Below are 18,295 nucleotides of genomic sequence, written 5' to 3'. Positions count from 1 at the left end.
ATAATTTATATATATCTTTAAAAACTTTATTCCTCTATATATAATTTATGTATCTCGTTATCTCGACATATACCTTATCTCTATATATACTTTATATATCTCTATTTATATACTTGCTCTATCTCTACAGTATATATACTTTATCTCTACCTATCATATACGTTATTTCACTATCTCTCTATAACTTTATCTCTATATATATACTTTATTTCTCTATCTATATATACTATATCTCTCTACATATACTTCTCGCTCTAAATATACTTTATCTATATATATGTAGGGGTGCTATGGGGAATAAACACATGACACGGGAAGGTGTGGGTCACCCACACCTTGGTGGCTACAACAACGTCCGCTAAGGCTCCAGTGGGTATAAAGTGCGGGGAGCCAGGGAGCTCGGGGCAGAGTGTGGGGCCCGAGGCTGAAGCAACCAGTGAAGAAAGAAGGCCAGCTAGGTGAGACCCTGGAACTCCTGTGACCGCTGCCCTTTTCAGGGCCGGCACAGCAAGCCAGTGGTGCGGCCCCAGAGCCCCAGAGTCAGAGTCCTTCTAAGGGCCGGTCTGGTCGGCAGGGTGCCGAGATCTGTGCCTAACCAGGGCCGGATCTGATAGCCTCCCTTAGAGCCCTACCAGGAGGAACTGGGAGCCTAGAGCTTAGGCTAGAGAGCCTGGGGTGTGTTCCTGAGTTTTACGGGTGGAGGGGCCCCTACCCCTTCTAGTGTAACCCTTGTTAAGGTTTAAATAAATAGTGCTGCTTCTATTCTGCCGTCTCCGTGTCCTGGAACCCACTACAACTGGTGTCAGAAGTGGTCTTAAAATGGACACAAGGAGTACAAACCGATGACAGGAACCCCAGGAGGAGGACGGCTCGCCTGGGATTGTGCCAGAGGCCGCGGCCGACGATCCTAGGATGCCCCAGACGCCCCAACAGCAGCCGCCGCTGGAGGAGTGGCCGCCGATGGAGGACGGGTTGCAGGCGGCTCACTCTCGACTGGCTGAGCTGCTGTATGCCGCGGCTTCCACGCTGGAGGAAATCAACCGCGCGGGGCTGCGGGCGCAAAGGCGGCAGAGAGACGAACGCCGTTCAATGGCCATTCCCGCCGAAACACAGCCACCAGATTTCGGATTTGCCGCCATGACAGTGTCCACCACGGCGATTGGAGGGTCGCAGCCCCACGTGGACGCTGTGGGCCAATCAGCGGTGGTGACGTCATCACCAACGGACGCCCGCTGTCAGGACCAATCGGCGGGCGCTTCGTCATCACCTGCGCGACCGCCGATGGGTGTCCCCAGCCCCTCTATCACCGGCGGAGAGGCCGGTGATGGCGCGCGGCACCTCTCAGAGACGAAGCCATCGTTTCAACAACGCCTGCCGGTGTTGAAGGAGTTCGTTTCAGATGGCGGCGACTGGGGGTCCTTTCAACGCCGCTTTCTCGCTCATCAAGAGATGGCCGGCTGGACGGACAACGAGGCGTTGAGTGCGCTACCGGCCATGCTGGACGATGACGCTCTTGCTACGCTCATCACAGCTCCCAGATCAACGCGATCTACGCTACAGTCGGCGCTCCAGGTCCTCACCATAGTCTATGGGCCATCGTCGGACTGCCGCAAACTCTTCCACGAGCGGTGCAGGGGCCAGAAGGAGCCACCGCTGGCGTATCGCACGGCTCTCCTGGCCCTCGCAAAAGCGGCTTTCCCGCGGATGGACGGCGAAGGGGTGGACGCGATGGTGACGGAGAAACTCCTGGCGTTGGCCCAGGAGCTACAGATCGCCATCGTCACAGCGGACGACGCGGACATGTGCTCCTTGCGGGCAGCAAGACACATCCATGCGCACCTGATAGCGCAGCGTCGATCACCTCTCGTTCCCAAGGGCGCAGCTGCGGTGTGCGCTGGGACGCCGACCATCCCCCACTAGGAGGAGGTCTTCGCGGCGGGTCGCCCGGTGGAGTGGAGATCCGGAGGGAGGCCGGCTCGGACAACACTGGATCGCCAGGAGCACCCCAAGGCGCTCATCACGTGCTACAACTGTGGCCGCAAGGGCCACGTGGCTGCGGAATGCCGGGCGCCTCGTCAACGACAGCCGGGACGGTCGGACGGCGCTCCAGCCTACAGGCCTCCGCATCGCAACCCGGCAAGTCGCGGCACCTCACATGCTCGGCCTGTGCACACACCTGTCCCCACCTCGCGCGTTTCGGTGTACGGGCCTCGGGGTACGCCCATTGGTTTGTTGGGTGGCGGCGGGGTCGAGAGGGTGCTCGGGCCGGGGCAGTGGACGGAATTGGCCCACCGCATTGTTGCTGCGTCGGCAGGCTCGTCCGTGGTCGCGGGTCGCATTGACGGGGTCGAGGTGCGTATCCTCGTCGATACGGGAGCTTCGGCGACCATTGTGTCAGACTTGATTTATAATATTCTTCCCGTTCAAAGCCGCCCCTTGCTCCCAGTCACCGTTCCGTGTTACGCAGCGAACGGGGGTTCGCTGGGTATCATAGGCCAAATTCGAGCACAAATTTGCATTGGCGATATCAACCTCTCCGGGCCGATATTACTCTCGTCCTCGCTGGCGGTTCCGTGCTTGTTGGGGACAGACTTTTTGGGCAAAATGCCGATTAAAATTCTAATTGATCAGGGTTGCATCGAGCTTCCCTCGGGCCGACGGGTAACATTCCTGCCTTCCCCTGTCACCTCAAGGGCAGCGTGCGCGTCGATACAAGCGTTCGTCACTCGGACGGTGCGTGTACCTCCCGGGGCGCAAATGCTCGTGCCCTTTCGCTTGCGTCGGCCTTTCGTGCCCGGTGTTCTGGACCAGGGAATTCTGTTAGGGCCCTCGAGGGCTGGGGAAAACGGGCTGGATCTGGTGGCCGCTCAAACGCTCATTAAGGGGAGCGATGACCCGTTTATCCTCGTCCTTAACGTTGGCGTACAGACGGCCGTCGTTCCTCAGGGAACTGTGCTCGCGCACGCGACGCCGGTCCCCGTGGTAGACACGGTTATGGGTAATGTGGGGACCGATCCTCTGGCTCAACCGCATTCTGAGGGGGACGATAGTTGGATGGACGCACTATGTTCGGGCACGAGTGATCTGTCCGACTCCCAGCGTGCCGGCCTACGCACCCTTCTGACGGAATTTTCCGATGTCTTTAGTAAACACAAATATGACATTGGGTGCACGAAATTGTTGCATCACCACATTGACACGGGTGACAATGCCCCGGTACGCCAGAATCCTTTTCGGTTAAGTCCGGCCGAAAAAGATCATGTCAAATCGGCAGTGGATGACATGCTGGCTGCAGACATTATAGCCCCTTCCACCAGTCCATGGGGAGCACCCATAGTGCTTGTCAAAAAGCACGATGGGTCCTTGCGATTCTGTGTGGATTTTCGCCGCCTTAATAAGATCTCCGTGGCCGACGCGTATCCACTTCCCCGGATGGACGAATCTCTGGATGCTCTGGCTGGCGCACGTTTTTTTTCTACGTTGGACTTGTTATCCGGATTCTGGCAACTCCCATTGGATGATGAGTCCAAGCTAAAGACTGCGTTTCGCACACCACACGGCCTATTCCAATTTAACCGGTTACCTATGGGATTACACTCCGCTCCGGCGACATTTCAGTGCCTTATGGAACTGGTTTTGGCTGGCTTACAGTGGAACGTCTGTTTGATCTATCTGGATGACGTCATCGTGTTCAGCAAGACATTTGACGAACACCTTTTGCGCTTGCGCGCCGTGTTCCTCAAAATGCGTACTGCGAATTTGAAATTTAAGCCGCAAAAGTGTCACCTGCTACGGGAATCCGTACGCTATTTGGGGCACATCGTCAGCCGCTCGGGCATATCCACCGATCCCGCAAAGACGCAGTGTGTCAGCTCCTGGCCAACCCCCACCTCGGTGGCTGAGGTCAGGAGTTTCATTGGATTTGCGTCTTATTGCCGGCGGTTCGTCGCGGATTTCGCGACCATTGCTAAGCCCTTACACGCTCTGACGGCGAAGGGAGTGAAATTTCACTGGGGCCAGGAGGAGGAGGTCGCTTTTTGTTCCCTTCGCGACGCTCTCGTGCGGGCCCCTCCATTGAGCTACTCCGATTTTTCGGAACCCTTCCTGCTCGATACAGATGCCAGCAATACGGGCATTGGGGGTGTGCTCTCACAGGTGATCTGTGGTGTGGAACGCGTCGTGGCTTATGGCAGTAGGGTTTTGTCTCCGGCGGAACAGAGATACTGCGTCACGCGTTGGGAACTCTTGGCTATTGTATTTTTTATGCAACAGTATCGCCCATACCTGTACGGTCGGCATTTCACTGTCCGTACGGACCATGCGGCATTACAATATGCCTTGCGGGTGACGGAGCCTTCGGGGCAATTGTCCCGATGGCTCGAAATCCTTCAGGATTATGATTTCACGACCACATATCGGAAGGGTGCTCGGCACACTAATGCGGATGCGCTGTCTCGCCTGCCGCCCGCCTCAGATTGCGCTTGTCTCAGGGGATCGGGGCGTTGTAAGCCGCCAGAGGATAGCCCCCCCTTAGATATCCCGGTTCTCGCTGCTGCCACTGAGGACCCCTTGCCTGAGGGTCCTGTCGGGGAGGGAGGTGCGGACTCCTTGCTGGGGTTGTCCGTTGCGGAATGGGGGCGCCTCCAGATGGAGGACGCATCCCTCCTCGCGTTGCGTCGTCGCGCAGGGGGTTCCGTGCGGGGGGTCGCGGGGATTGATTCGTACGGGCTGCTCCAGGGGCTCCTAATGCATTGGGATGGGAGGGCCTGCCGGCACAGGCTTGTGGTGCCATCCGCTTTGCGGGGTAAGGCCGTTTGGGCCGCACACGAGCGGCTTTTGCACCTGGGGACCCACAAGACCCTTGCCGTGCTCCAGCTGGATTTCTTCTGGCCGGGTATGGCAAGGGATGTGGATGACCTCCTGGGTGCATGCACTCAGTGCGCCCAACAAAAACCACCAGCGAAAGGCGCCTGCCCACCGCTACAATCTATCATGGTCTCTCGGGTTAACGAACTCGTCGCACTCGATATTTTGGGGCCCTTCCCTGCGACCCCTAGGGGTAACAAGCACCTGCTGGTTGGCGTGGAATATTTCACCCGATGGCCTATGGCATGGCCTCTCGCTAACCAGTCAGCAGCAGCCGTTGCCGAGGCCTTTGTCCAGGGCTATGTCCTCGACAAGGGTGCTCCCGAACGGCTGCTGACTGACCAAGGGAAGAACTTCTCTGGCGTCCTTCTGCACGAGGTGTGTGCGCTTCTTGGTACGAAAAAGATTCGCACTTCCCCCTATCACCCAAAATCCGATGGCATGGTGGAGCGGCTGCATAGGACGCTTACATCTATGTTGTGTCACCAGGTGTGTGACTCCCAGACCGATTGGGACCTTCACATTCTGGGGGTTTTGGCCGCCTATAGAATGGCTCCTCACGTGGCAACCGGCTTCTCGCCGTTCTTTTTGATGTACGGTCGCGACGTTGACCCACCAATTGCGACTCAGCTCCGTGTCTCGGAAACCAGCAGAAAATCGAAATTGGCCGACCACGTTAAATTTAATATCCTGAGGTTGACCGAGGCGTGGGAGGCAGCGGCCCAAAACTCTTCCTCTCGACAGAAGGCCAACGAGAGGTTGCGATCGCGCCAATCACGCACACATGCGTGGAAGCTAGGCGATCAAGCCTGGCTGCACTGCCCTCAGGTGCCGTTGGCGACCTCGGCGAAATTGTTGCGGCCTTGGAGGGGCCCTGTGGTTATTGTGAAGGTTATGCGGCCGCAGTGCGTTCGTATCCAGTGGGGGAAACGCCGCTGGTACGTACACCCCTCGCGTCTGAAGCCGTTTGTGGCGCCGCGCGTCCCTCCACCACATTACACGGGCCGAGCATGTGATGTGTCCGCTGACTCCCGGACGGCGTCTTCGTCACCTGTCCTCGATGCTTCGCTAACTGTTCCACCTTCAGGCGCCTCAAGAATGACGGCTTCCAGCGCGCCTGCGCCACCCGGTGGGGACGGAGTTTGCCCTTCCGGGGTGACGGAAGACGGTGCACCTGCACAGCCGGTGCCCACTGCCGGGCCGACCGGACCCTCCCCCTACGATGGACCCGCAAAACGGACTCGCGCCAAAACGCGCCGCTTGTTGTAATAATGGTTCTTGTTACTCTTGTTGTTCACTGTTAAGTTTTCTTGCTGCGTTGATGGGGGGGGGGGGTACAATGTATATGTGTATATAGTGTAATTTTGTATAGGTGGGTTGGGTTATTTATTGGGGTGTTCGTTCTTATGAGGCACGCATGGGTGGGGGTTTGTTGTGTTTATTGTTCGAGTATTGTTGCAGCCGGGACGGCTGCGGGTTACACGGGAGGGGGTGATGTAGGGGTGCTATGGGGAATAAACACATGGCACGGGAAGGTGTGGGTCACCCACACCTTGGTGGCTGCAACAACGTCCGCTAAGGCTCCAGTGGGTATAAAGTGCGGGGAGCCAGGGAGCTCGGGGCAGAGTGTGGGGCCCGAGGCTGAAGCAACCAGTGAAAAAAGAAGGCCAGCTAGGTGAGACCCTGGAACTCCTGTGACCGCTGCCCTTTTCAGGGCCGGCACAGCAAGCCAGTGGTGCGGCCCCAGAGCCCCAGAGTCAGAGTCCTTCTAAGGGCCGGTCTGGTCGGCAGGGTGCCGAGATCTGTGCCTAACCAGGGCCAGATCTGATAGCCTCCCTTAGAGCCCTACCAGGAGGAACTGGGAGCCTAGAGCTTAGGCTAGAGAGCCTGGGGTGTGTTCCTGAGTTATACGGGTGGAGGGGCCACTACCCCTTCTAGTGTAACCCTTGTTAAGGTTTAAATAAATAGTGCTGCTTCTATTCTGCCGTCTCCGTGTCCTGGAACCCACTACATATATACAGTAAAACCTTGGATTGCGAGCATAATTCGTTCCGGAAATGCGTTTGTAATCCAAAGCGCTCGTACATCAAAGCACTCGTAGTATTCATAAAAAAAGGTTTTTGGGTTAGATCGCGTTTATTTATAAATGTGTCGTAACCCTCCACCACCCGACACGGCAATCAGCAAAAAAAGTGTCACGTTGACAAAAGACAAATAATTCACTACTTTAGCCCACCGGTGTGTTGAAGAGTGAATCCACATTTACAGTTTGAGTACGACGTTTCGCTGATAAATACATCCAGCATCATCGGGCAATTCGCCAGAATGGTAAAGCCCTCGCTTGCTCCCGGTTTTATATAGAGCAGCAGGGTGACGTCATCACTTAACTCATATCAGGTGCAGTGATTAGAGGCGGAGGGGGGGGGGTATTGTAATTATATAATCGATTAGTAATCAGTCATTGGTTATGATTAGTAATGAGTTGTAGATTAGTAATTCTTTAAATCAAAATGTAATGTGTATTATTTAATAATACGCTTACAGGCCGCACTAAGCCGGTAGCTGTCAGAGCGATTAAAGTTATTCTTGTTCCTCTCAATTTCAATGGATTCTCTAATTAGTCTTTGCCAGTAATAATTAGTTTTACACACCACTGCAACATTGTCAAAATCAATTGAGTGTCCTTGTTGACAAGCATGTTCTGCCACTGCCGACAGTTGTGTTTGAGATAATTTAATATTTCTCTGATGTTCTTTTAGTCTTACGCTGATGTTACGTCCCGTCTGCCCAATGTAGCAGCTGCCACATGAACAATTAATCCGATATACACCTTCTGTTGATAGTTTAGGTAATGCGTCTTTAGTGCAAGATACTAGTTTTTGAATTTTGTGTACTGTACCAAATCTTACTGTAATGTTTTGCTTTTGCAAAACACGGGCTAATTTGTCAGTTACTCCTGAGATATATGGAATTTTTATTGTTTTAACAATCTGGTCGCTTTTAGCAGTATTGCTTTGCGATCGTGATTTGGCAATAATACTTAAATTAACAGCGCACTGAATGCCAAATCACGATCGCAAAGCAATACTGCTAAAAGCGACCAGATTGTTAAAACAATAAAAATTCCATATATCTCAGGAGTAACTGACAAATTAGCCCGTGTTTTGCAAAAGCAAAACATTACAGTAAGATTTGGTACAGTACACAAAATTCAAAAACTAGTATCTTGCACTAAAGACGCATTACCTAAACTATCAACAGAAGGTGTATATCGGATTAATTGTTCATGTGGCAGCTGCTACATTGGGCAGACGGGACGTAACATCAGCGTAAGACTAAAAGAACATCAGAGAAATATTAAATTATCTCAAACACAACTGTCGGCAGTGGCAGAACATGCTTGTCAACAAGGACACTCAATTGATTTTGACAATGTTGCAGTGGTGTGTAAAACTAATTATTACTGGCAAAGACTAATTAGAGAATCCATTGAAATTGAGAGGAACAAGAATAACTTTAATCGCTCTGACAGCTACCGGCTTAGTGCGGCCTGGAAGCGTATTATTAAATAATACACATTACATTTTGATTTAAAGAATTACTAATCTACAACTCATCACTAATCATAACCAATGACTGATTACTAATCGATTATATAACTACAATACCCCCCCCCCTCCGCCTCTAATCACTGCACCTGATATAAGTTAAGTGATGGCGTCACCCTGCTGCTCTATATAAAACCGGGAGCAAGCGAGGGCTTTACCATTCTGGCGAATTGCCCGATGATGCTGGATGTATTTACCAGCGAAACGTCGTACTCAAACTGTAAATGTGGATTCACTCTTCAACACACCGGTGGGCTAAAGTAGTGAATTATTTGTCTTTTGTCAACGTGACACTTTTTTTGCTGATTGGCCGTGTCGGGTGGTGGAGGGTTAGGACACATTTATAAATAAACGCGATCTAACCCAAAAACCTTTATTATGAATAATATTAGTCGCGAAAGCCTACGTGTTAAACTCACTCGTAGTATATCAGTTGTGATCACGTGACGCTCGGCAGACAAAGCGTGTCTACACGTGCACTGCTCGTATTGCAAGACCCTCGCTCGTTTATCAAATTAAAATGTATTTAAAATATTTGCTCGTCTTGCAAAACACTCGCAGACCAAGTTACTCGCAATCCAAGGTTTTACTGTACTGTATCTCTCTCTGTATATATATAAAATGTATCTCGCTATATATACTTTATCTCTGTATATATAATCTATCTCTGTATATAATCCATCTCTGTATATAAATCTATCTCTGTATATAATCTATCTCTATATATAATCTATCTCTGTATATATAATCTATCTCTATATATTGACTTTACTCCTATCTCCAATGTGTGTGTCTGTTCGGTCAATGGGGAGCGGTGGCGCAGCGGTTAGCGCTACGCTGCGCTCCGAACACGGCGGCACGAGTTCGATTCCCGCTCACGGCCAACACCACCAGTGACGATTATCCGAACCAGTCCTGGGCCTCCCCTAGGTCGACTCAGCCTTAAATGAGTACGTGGCGAGCTGTATAAACATCGCCACTGGGGAGACAAAGGCGGCAGGGCGTGGTGTTGGCCACGCTCCCCCTCGTGTGCTGTGCCGGCCTTCATAGGTGCTGCTCGCTAACAGCACTTGCCCCTACAGTCTGTTAAGGCTATACAGGGGATTTCTTCTTATTATTTTTTTCGGTAAAGTCACGTAGAATGGAAATAAAATAATACAAATAAAACATAATAAAATACAATTCTCACGACTTTTTCGGCCACAACACAAGTAGCCTTCTTCAGGTGAAGGAACAGAACTGTCGGGACGACAGCGCTTCCATGAACACTGCTAAGCTTCGCAGCATCTTTTAAGCTGGGTGGGAGGAGCAGAGCGCCTTGACAAAAGAGTTTACATATCAGCAGCAGAGGTTAGGGGATTTATTTTCGAAAAGTCGTGGGATTTTTGCTCTTATTTTTATTTTGTATTTTATTTTTTGAATTTTATCTTCTATTTACGTGACCTTACCGAAAGAACCAAGAATATACAGGGGATCTTTGTTTTTGGTCCGCCTAGATTTTTCTTATTCGTAAAAAAAGAATTTGGTGAAAACCGAACAAGCTTTCCATGCACGCATGTTATTTTAACCCCGGAATTAACATGCCGTGTTAACCCACATGGTTTACCCCGTAATATTGTCCAGGGAAATTGAGTTTTCAGGTCCATACTGCATACAGCCGTTTCAATACGGGCAAAACAAAGAATGTGTCCATTTGTGTTTCTCCCTTGTGATGGGACTTTGTAGGATGAACGTTGAGATTTATAAGGCCACGGGGTGACCAATAAGGTCTGATTTGGTCTGTTATAAGGTAGGCATTGATTCCGTTTCTTTATTTCAGTTTCTTTATTTTGGTATAGCCCTGTGAGCCATTCGGCTCTTGAATCGGGTGCAACCACAACAAACAAAAAAACAAAAACACGAACAAGAAAAACATCTTAAAGTGACTATGTGGCTGTGCAAACAGAAAATCCATGAAAAAAACACGGCAAAATATTCCTGAAAAAAGCACCGTACACCAACGCTGTGTGCAAAAAATCCCAGTGGGATGCAAGTCAAATAACAACTTAGAAAACTTAGATTAAGGCCATCAGTCTAACTCCGTACTACGACAAAAACAATCATGTCCAAACCAAAAAACGTTTTCGAAACCACCAAAAAATAAAGCCATAATTGCAACGTAACAGTGATCATAGGGACTGTGACCGGATTTTTACAATAAACTACATAAATAACATGTAACACCAAATCTTAGAGCCATAGCTGGCTGCATGAGTTACTCCACAACAACAGAAGCATCAGTCGGAGTTTAAAAATTTTCAATGCACCTTTAAGATCAGCACGCAAAATCAAAATACAGATAATACTTTGCTGCGTCATCCGGAGTGAAAACATTTTATTTTATTTTACGCCAATGAATAGCAGTGGCAGCTAGGGGTGTACAACTCCTCTAGAGCAGTTTTGAGAGAAGATCTCATTGGTGGCGATTCAAGTTACAGTTTATTGGCAGTAGCATTCCAGACCCTGGGGGCATCAATAGCAAAGGCCCTTCCTCCAGTTTTTGTACGGCAATAGGGAATGTGAAGCTGGTAAATGAGCGAAGGCCTGAGGTCAAATTTGTTCTTTGAAACAGAGAGGAGATCCAGCAGGTAGTCTGCGGATTTTTTTGTAAGTACATCGTGAATAAATAAGATCTGGTGCACAAGCCGTCGAACATTAAGAGACGTTAAGTTTGACCCAATGTAGAGATCACAGTGGTGAGTGCTATATGAGTGATATATGGAATCAAGCTTCTTCAGTACAGTACTTGGGGCTGATTTATACACGCTGTCACAGTAGTCAATCCGGGGTAAACACAGATTAACACACAAGCGGAAAAGAAAAAATATATATATACGTGTAGGCCGAGCGCGAGAAAACGTCTTGCCGCACTCGTCACACATGCACGGCTTCTCGCCCACGTGCTAGGGTTGAACAGCGCCCACCCCCTCCCCCCCAGACAGGGACAGCAGATTCTTGGCTGTTGTGGGCTCGGCTGAACCGCTTGCACCGCCTCCTTTCCCCGCCGCAGGATGGTGCTCGAGCTAGCCCTCCTTGAGCTCAGCCCACGACTGGAATGTCGTTTCTTGGCCTCTCGTGTCTCTGAAGCCCGACCAGATGACACCCCACTGAAGCCCACACAAGGGACTCTGCATTCACGACCCTTGGCCGTCTTGACGATCTCAACCCATTGATGATGGGTTGACAAGTAATGTTGTTAATTCCTCATAGTTTTTGTGCGTAATTGTTGGTCTCGCGCTAAAGGAACAAGAGGGCAGCCCGCAGCTGCCGCTTGGGCGCCATAACAAGCAGCGATATTTGCGCCCCTATCATTAGTCATAGGCTGGCCCAGCAACAGCTGCTCTGCTTAGAGCAGACATTTTTTCTTCGTCGGTGTGAGCGCGACTATTAGTGATTTCAAAAAGGAAGGGGGGGGGGGGGTGTAAATATATTATTAATTCAAAAAATTGTACGATTTTTAATTTGTAAGATGCAGTTCAAAACTCGAATAGGACCTGGAGCGTTTTTTTTTCCCATGAAATCTTCAATTGTCACACGAGGCGGTGGGTCTGTGTAGAAAGTTTTAGCTCGTTAGGCTTCGTAGATCTGAATATGTTAAGCGTCAAATATTCCAAACATTATAAACAGACAACACGTCGAGTTCAATAAAAGTGTGTAAAAAATAAACTATCTCCCGCGCCGATGGCTTTTCTTTAATGAATAAATTTACCTAGGGTGCCGCAGTCCCTCTGAGATGTTAACTACAGTACCTCGCCCTGTATACAGGAGGTTGTGGGTTCGATCCCAACCCTGACGCCACAGTGGCTAGGAGGAGATGTTAACTACCTCGCCTGGTGTACAGGAGGTCGTGTATTCGATCCCGAACCTGACGCCTCTTGCTGTATATTTGGAGTTTGCGTGTCACTTTGTCTCTCCCCGTGGTCGCGAGGATTTTTCTCCGGGTCCTCCGTTTTCACATTTAGAATCAGGCGTTTGGAGTTATTTGGCTGCTGCTATAAATTTCCACGTGATGATGATAAGCAACTTCGTTGGGCGATTATTTGTGGCCAGGTCACTTCTGAAAAGCGCTACATAGCTCAGTGAGCCTTACCTGATAAAATAAAAATAATTAATAGCTTCGGATGCTCTGCTACTGCAGACGTCTGGAACGCTATTTTTTCCGATATTAGGGAAAAACTGAGGAGCTATGCCACTTTTAAAAATCTAATATTAACAAATTCATTTCCTTAAAACTGTTTTGTTGTACAGTAAAACCTTGTATTGCGAGCATAATTCGTTACAGAAACGTGCTCGTAATCCAAAGCACTCGTATATCAAAGCACTCGTATATCAGTTGTGATCACGTGACGCTCAGCAGACAAAGCGTATACGTACTACTCGTATTGCAAGACCTCGCTCGTTTATCAAATTAATACTCACTTAAAATTTTTGCTCGTCTTGCAAAACACTCACAGACCAAGTTACTCGCAATCCAAGTTTTACCATATTTAGTTTGTTGTTCTTCCCTCCGCACCTCTGATTACCACGGTTGTCAACGTACAGAGCAAATGAAGTTCAATGTATATACTGTACGTGTGCAGTGCAGTGACTTCGGAGGCGATATTTGTCGAGGCACCTTTTATTAACACCCACGATCTCACTTGCACATACCCTGTACTCGCTAGCCTATGACACAACACAAGCCACCTAGCAACGGCGGCGCTGACTCAGACAGTTAACAGGCTATCTAGGGACGCAATGTCGAGGGAAGCCGGCAGCGACGATGGTGATGAGACAACAGCAACGACGAGTCAATGCAATTCCCACAACGACAGCCTCAAGCTCCCGCTGTCAGCCCCTTTTATCCTAGCAGCGTGGTCTGGCTCCGCCCTGGCCGCGCCTCCCTTCTCGAACCCACTAGCAGGTTCCAGGGGCGTCCAGATGGGCCCCTCCATGACCCTTGCCCCAGTTTTTCCGCCCTGCCGACACACACACCGTGTATACGCTCACCGGCGTGTGCACTGTTTGTGCACCGCAGTTGCCGCTGCTGGTCACCAGCCGGCGCTATTATACTACACGTGCACTGGAATATGTTTGCAGTACATTTTTTACTTAAAACTTTCGTGACTGCAGGAATTCATATTCTTTGGGTTTTTGGTAAAGTCACGTAGATAGGTTCAAAGAAAATAACAAAAAAACTACGACGTTTCGATCACAACACAAGCGATTGTCATCAGGAGGAAAGATGACGATCGCTTGTGTTGTGATCGAAACGTCGTAGTTTTTTGTTATTTTTCTGTTCTTTTCTTTGAACCTATCTACGTGACTTTACCGAAAGACCCAAAGAATATGTTTGCAGTTGTTTTGAAGGGTTTGTTATTATTATTGTGTTTACCTTTCCTATACTTTGCACTCCTCTATCAGTGTTTTGTGAGTGTTATGTTTGGTGTTGTAGATTTACACACACATATCGACTCACACACACACATACATAAACTCAACAACAACCGCCATTCACCACTAAATGGTGGTGATGTCACCATGACGCTTGTGCCAGGCTATGTGCACCTTGAGGCCACGTGAAGTGTTGAACGCCCGCTGGCAGGAGGTCACGGGCAGACCCAGGTGACACGGGTTGACTGACTGAGATGACTGAGATGACTGGCTGATGCACCACCTGTGCCCCCTACTGTGCCAAGCTGCTGTGCTTTAGCCACCCGGCGCTCCGTTGTTGTTGGAGGGCGACTGCCTCCAACTGCCCAGTAGCGTCCTTCCCGAGCCGCCTCCACAGAGGCCGATCTTGACACCGCTGGTACCAGTCATGGAGTTCACTCAGCTCCATGTCCTCCTGTACCACATTACTCCATCTCTTCTCCAGCCCGTGCCGCACTCGTTTAGCCCCCTCGATCCGGCCGAACAAAAGCTGTTTAGGTATGCGGTGAATGGGCATGCGGGACACATGACCCAGCCAGCGCAGCCTTGCCTTCCGGAGGAGCTCACCGATGGGACTTTGTCCACATCTTTCAAGGATTTGTGAGCTCCTCACACAATCCAGCCTGGTTAAACCCAGGATGAATCGTATGCAGGCCAGCCTAAATGTTTCTAACCGGCGAAGATGTTCCATTAGGGGGGTCCACGTTTCGCAAGCGTAGAGAAGGGAGGGAATGACCGTGGCCGAGAAGATCTGAAGCTTCATGCGGAGTGATAGACCATGTAGCTTCCACACAGCATTACGCAACCGATAAAAAGATGCCACTCGACTGATTCGGAGTGAGATCACTGCTGTTAAACTGGAGCCGGTCATGAGCACACTGCCAAGGTATGGGAAACTCTCCACTCTCTCCACAACTGCCCTATCACCAATTGGGAGTTGTGGGGGTGGAGTGTCCGATGGTACAAAATACCCAAGCAGGTGCTTAGTTTTGGTGGGGCTGATGGTAAGGCCCCATCTCTTAGTGGCACGCTCCAGTCTCAGCTCCAGTCTCAGCAGCAATTGCCAGATCATCGGCATACATAATGTGGTTGAGCAATAGGGAGCCATCCCTTAACTGCACCCGGGCATCGATCAGCCTCCCATTGGCTCTGTTCCAGATGGTAATTCCTCCGAACGACGTGGTCAAAATATATGTAAAATAATGTGGGAGCCAGAGGACACCCCTGTCACACCCCAAGGTGTAGAGGGAATGGCTCTGACACACGGCCATGTAGTTTCACCATAATGAAGGTCCTTAAGGATTGTGAGCAAAGCATGAAGAACAACCCAGAGGCCAGGCCTACTGATGGTATCATAGGCCTTGACCAGGTCAATAAAGCACAAAAAACAAAGACAAAGATCCCTCGTATAGCCTTGACAGACTGTAGGGGCAAGTGCTGTTACCAAGCACCTATGAAGGCCGGAATGGTACACGAGGGAGGGTGGGTGGCTAGTACCACGCCCGACCGCTGTTCTCTCCCCAGTGGCGATGTTTACACACCACACCAGGTACTCATTTGAGGCTGAGTCGACCTAGGGGAGGCCCAGGACCGGTTCAGATAATCGTCACTGGTGTTGTCCGTGAGCGGGAATCAAAAACAGATCGCCGGGTTCATAGCGGTAGTGCGCTAATCGCTATACTATCGCTCCCCTACTGATGGTATCATAGGCCTTGACCAGGTCATTAAACCACACACATGGACTCACACGTACACATGGACCTAGAGACATGCAAAGAAATGGACTAACCCACACGCACATGGACTGACACACACACACATATCGACACACACACACATATGTCGACTCACACACACAAACACATCGACTTTCACACACACACACATATGGACTCACACACATAGACATCCACTTTAAATACACACGCATGGAGTTACACACACATATCGACGTACACACATACAGTGACTCACACACACACACATCGACTCACACACAGACATACGTGGACTCACAGACACATTGACGTAAACACACATATGTACTTACACACACACACACATATCGACTAAGACACACACACATGGACTTACACACGCACACATTGACTGACACACATAGACACACAAACGCACATTGACTTACACACTCACATGGAGCCATGCACACACACAAACACTTCGACGTACACACACACATCGGGCGGTGTCCGTTTGAAAATGACAGACACACACGTGGACTTACACACACGCATGGACCTACACGCACACACATATGGACTCAAAACACACACACATCGACTTACACACACATCGACGTACACAGAAATCTCCGATGATGGCACAGCTATCAGCATCGCAGTACTACGTGTCAGTAAATAGCGTGACGTGTAGTAATAGGTTTTACCCTTTTAACTGGCACAAAAACTAAAAACCTTTATTCAAGGCATCATGTTTGCAATAACCACAACACAAGCAGTCGAAATGCAAACAAAGGAGACAACTCTTGATAATAATTTTGGCACTGTCCTTGAATTTGATTGGTCCACACCCGAGACGGCTTTTCTTAGAGCCCTTAAGTCTCCATTGGTGTTGACCAGAAGACGCCAAAAGGCGTACAACTCAAAAACAGCGCACTATCAGAGTATTGAGGGCTCGGGGTGAGTATTTACATTATGAGACCTCCTTTGTCAGTAACAAGATATAGGAATAGGTTTTACCCTTTTAACTGGCACAAAAACTGACGTGATCAATCAAAACACTAGCAATGCATTGAAGAAATAAGCTGAGATAAGTATACATTAAAGAGCAGCAGTACACACAGGTATATTGAGAAGCAGGCTTCAGGCTAGATTATAGACTGCCAGTACGCCGACTCAATGACATAAGCCTACGTGTTAAACTGACATAAGCGTTGCTACAGTCGACATAAAAATCTGGCAATACGGTCAGCAGCTGAAAATGCAGAATACAGTTGACATGAAAGGCTGGCAGTACACTGAGTGAGGTAAAGAAGCAGGCAACAGATTATAGACTGGCATACACTCATAATGGCCAAAATAAAAATTAGCAGTGTAGATAATAGATTGCCAGTGCACTGACGTTAATTAATGAGCAAGCAGGAGGCAACAGCACAGACTGGCAGTACACAATCGCAGTGTCATATAAACACACCTAAAAAAAGGAAATATTTAGGAACCTAATAATGAAATATTAGTTTTATATTTGCCAACTTATTCGTTTCATAATAGTAAACAATGAACCAAAGTTCTTATCTGCACACAAACATAATTACTGTAATATGTGCCAACTTATTAGTGTCATAATAGTAAACAATGAACCTGAGTTCTTAGCAAAAGATTCAATAAAATTGTACTTTACATTGCCGTGGTGAGGCCTAGTCCCATGCAGAGCCAGCGGCCTAGCCTAGATTTCCCAGCCGGAGGAGGCGACACATTGCCAGGCTGGGGGCTGGGCCATTAACCCCCCCCCCTCCACCATCTCCCTGCCGCGCTACAATAATACCATCTTAGTGCTATAATGTTAGTATCTACCGACCCTATAGTAGTAAGTGCACACATTGGGGTGGGGGGGTGGGAGAGAAGAAGACATGACACTTTGATGAATTTACCTCAGCGTTGCGTGCATTTTTTTACATGCTTTCATTTATCTCACTCTGTTGTTGTTGTCGTTGTTGTATGCTCAATTATTGCAACTAAATTTTAACCCACTTCCCAATGTGGTATCGACTGCAAACCTGGTATACTTATGTCATACCGATGACAATACTTGATTATATCATAAAAAATATATATATTTTTAAACATGATTTTTTAATTTTTTTTATTTAAACCTTTCATGACTGCAGTAATTCATATTCTTAGCTCTTTCGGTAAAGTCACGTTGAAGGGAAACAATTAAATAATAAAATGTATATAAAACAATAAAAAATTCTCACGACGTTTCGACCATAACACAAACGGTCATCATCATCATTGAAGGGAAACAATGAAATAATAAAATATATATAAAACAATAAAAATTCTCACGACGTTTCGACCATAACACAAACGGTCGTCATCAGGTGTGAAAAACCGACACACCTGATGACGACCGTTTGTGTTATGGTCGAAACGTCGTGAGAATTTTTTTTATTGTTTTATATATCTTTTATTATTTTATTGTTTCCCTTCAATGTGACTTTACCGAAAGAGCTAAGAATATGATTTCTTATTTTATATTTCGGCTTGGGTCTAATTGTCCACGCTCAACTGACGTTGGCTGTAAATCAGCGCGCGGTCCCCTTACGTTGTGGCAAGCTTCGGGGCCACTTCCTGGAGTCGTGGAGTTTTGCCATTGCTAGGAGGGTA

This window comes from Petromyzon marinus, chromosome 66, assembly GCF_048934315.1.
Source record: "Petromyzon marinus isolate PM22_M1 ecotype Great Lakes invasive population chromosome 66, UKy_Petmar_22M1.pri1.0, whole genome shotgun sequence".
Taxonomy (NCBI): Eukaryota; Metazoa; Chordata; class Hyperoartia; order Petromyzontiformes; family Petromyzontidae; genus Petromyzon; species Petromyzon marinus.
Note: the sequence above shows the minus strand (reverse complement) of the source record.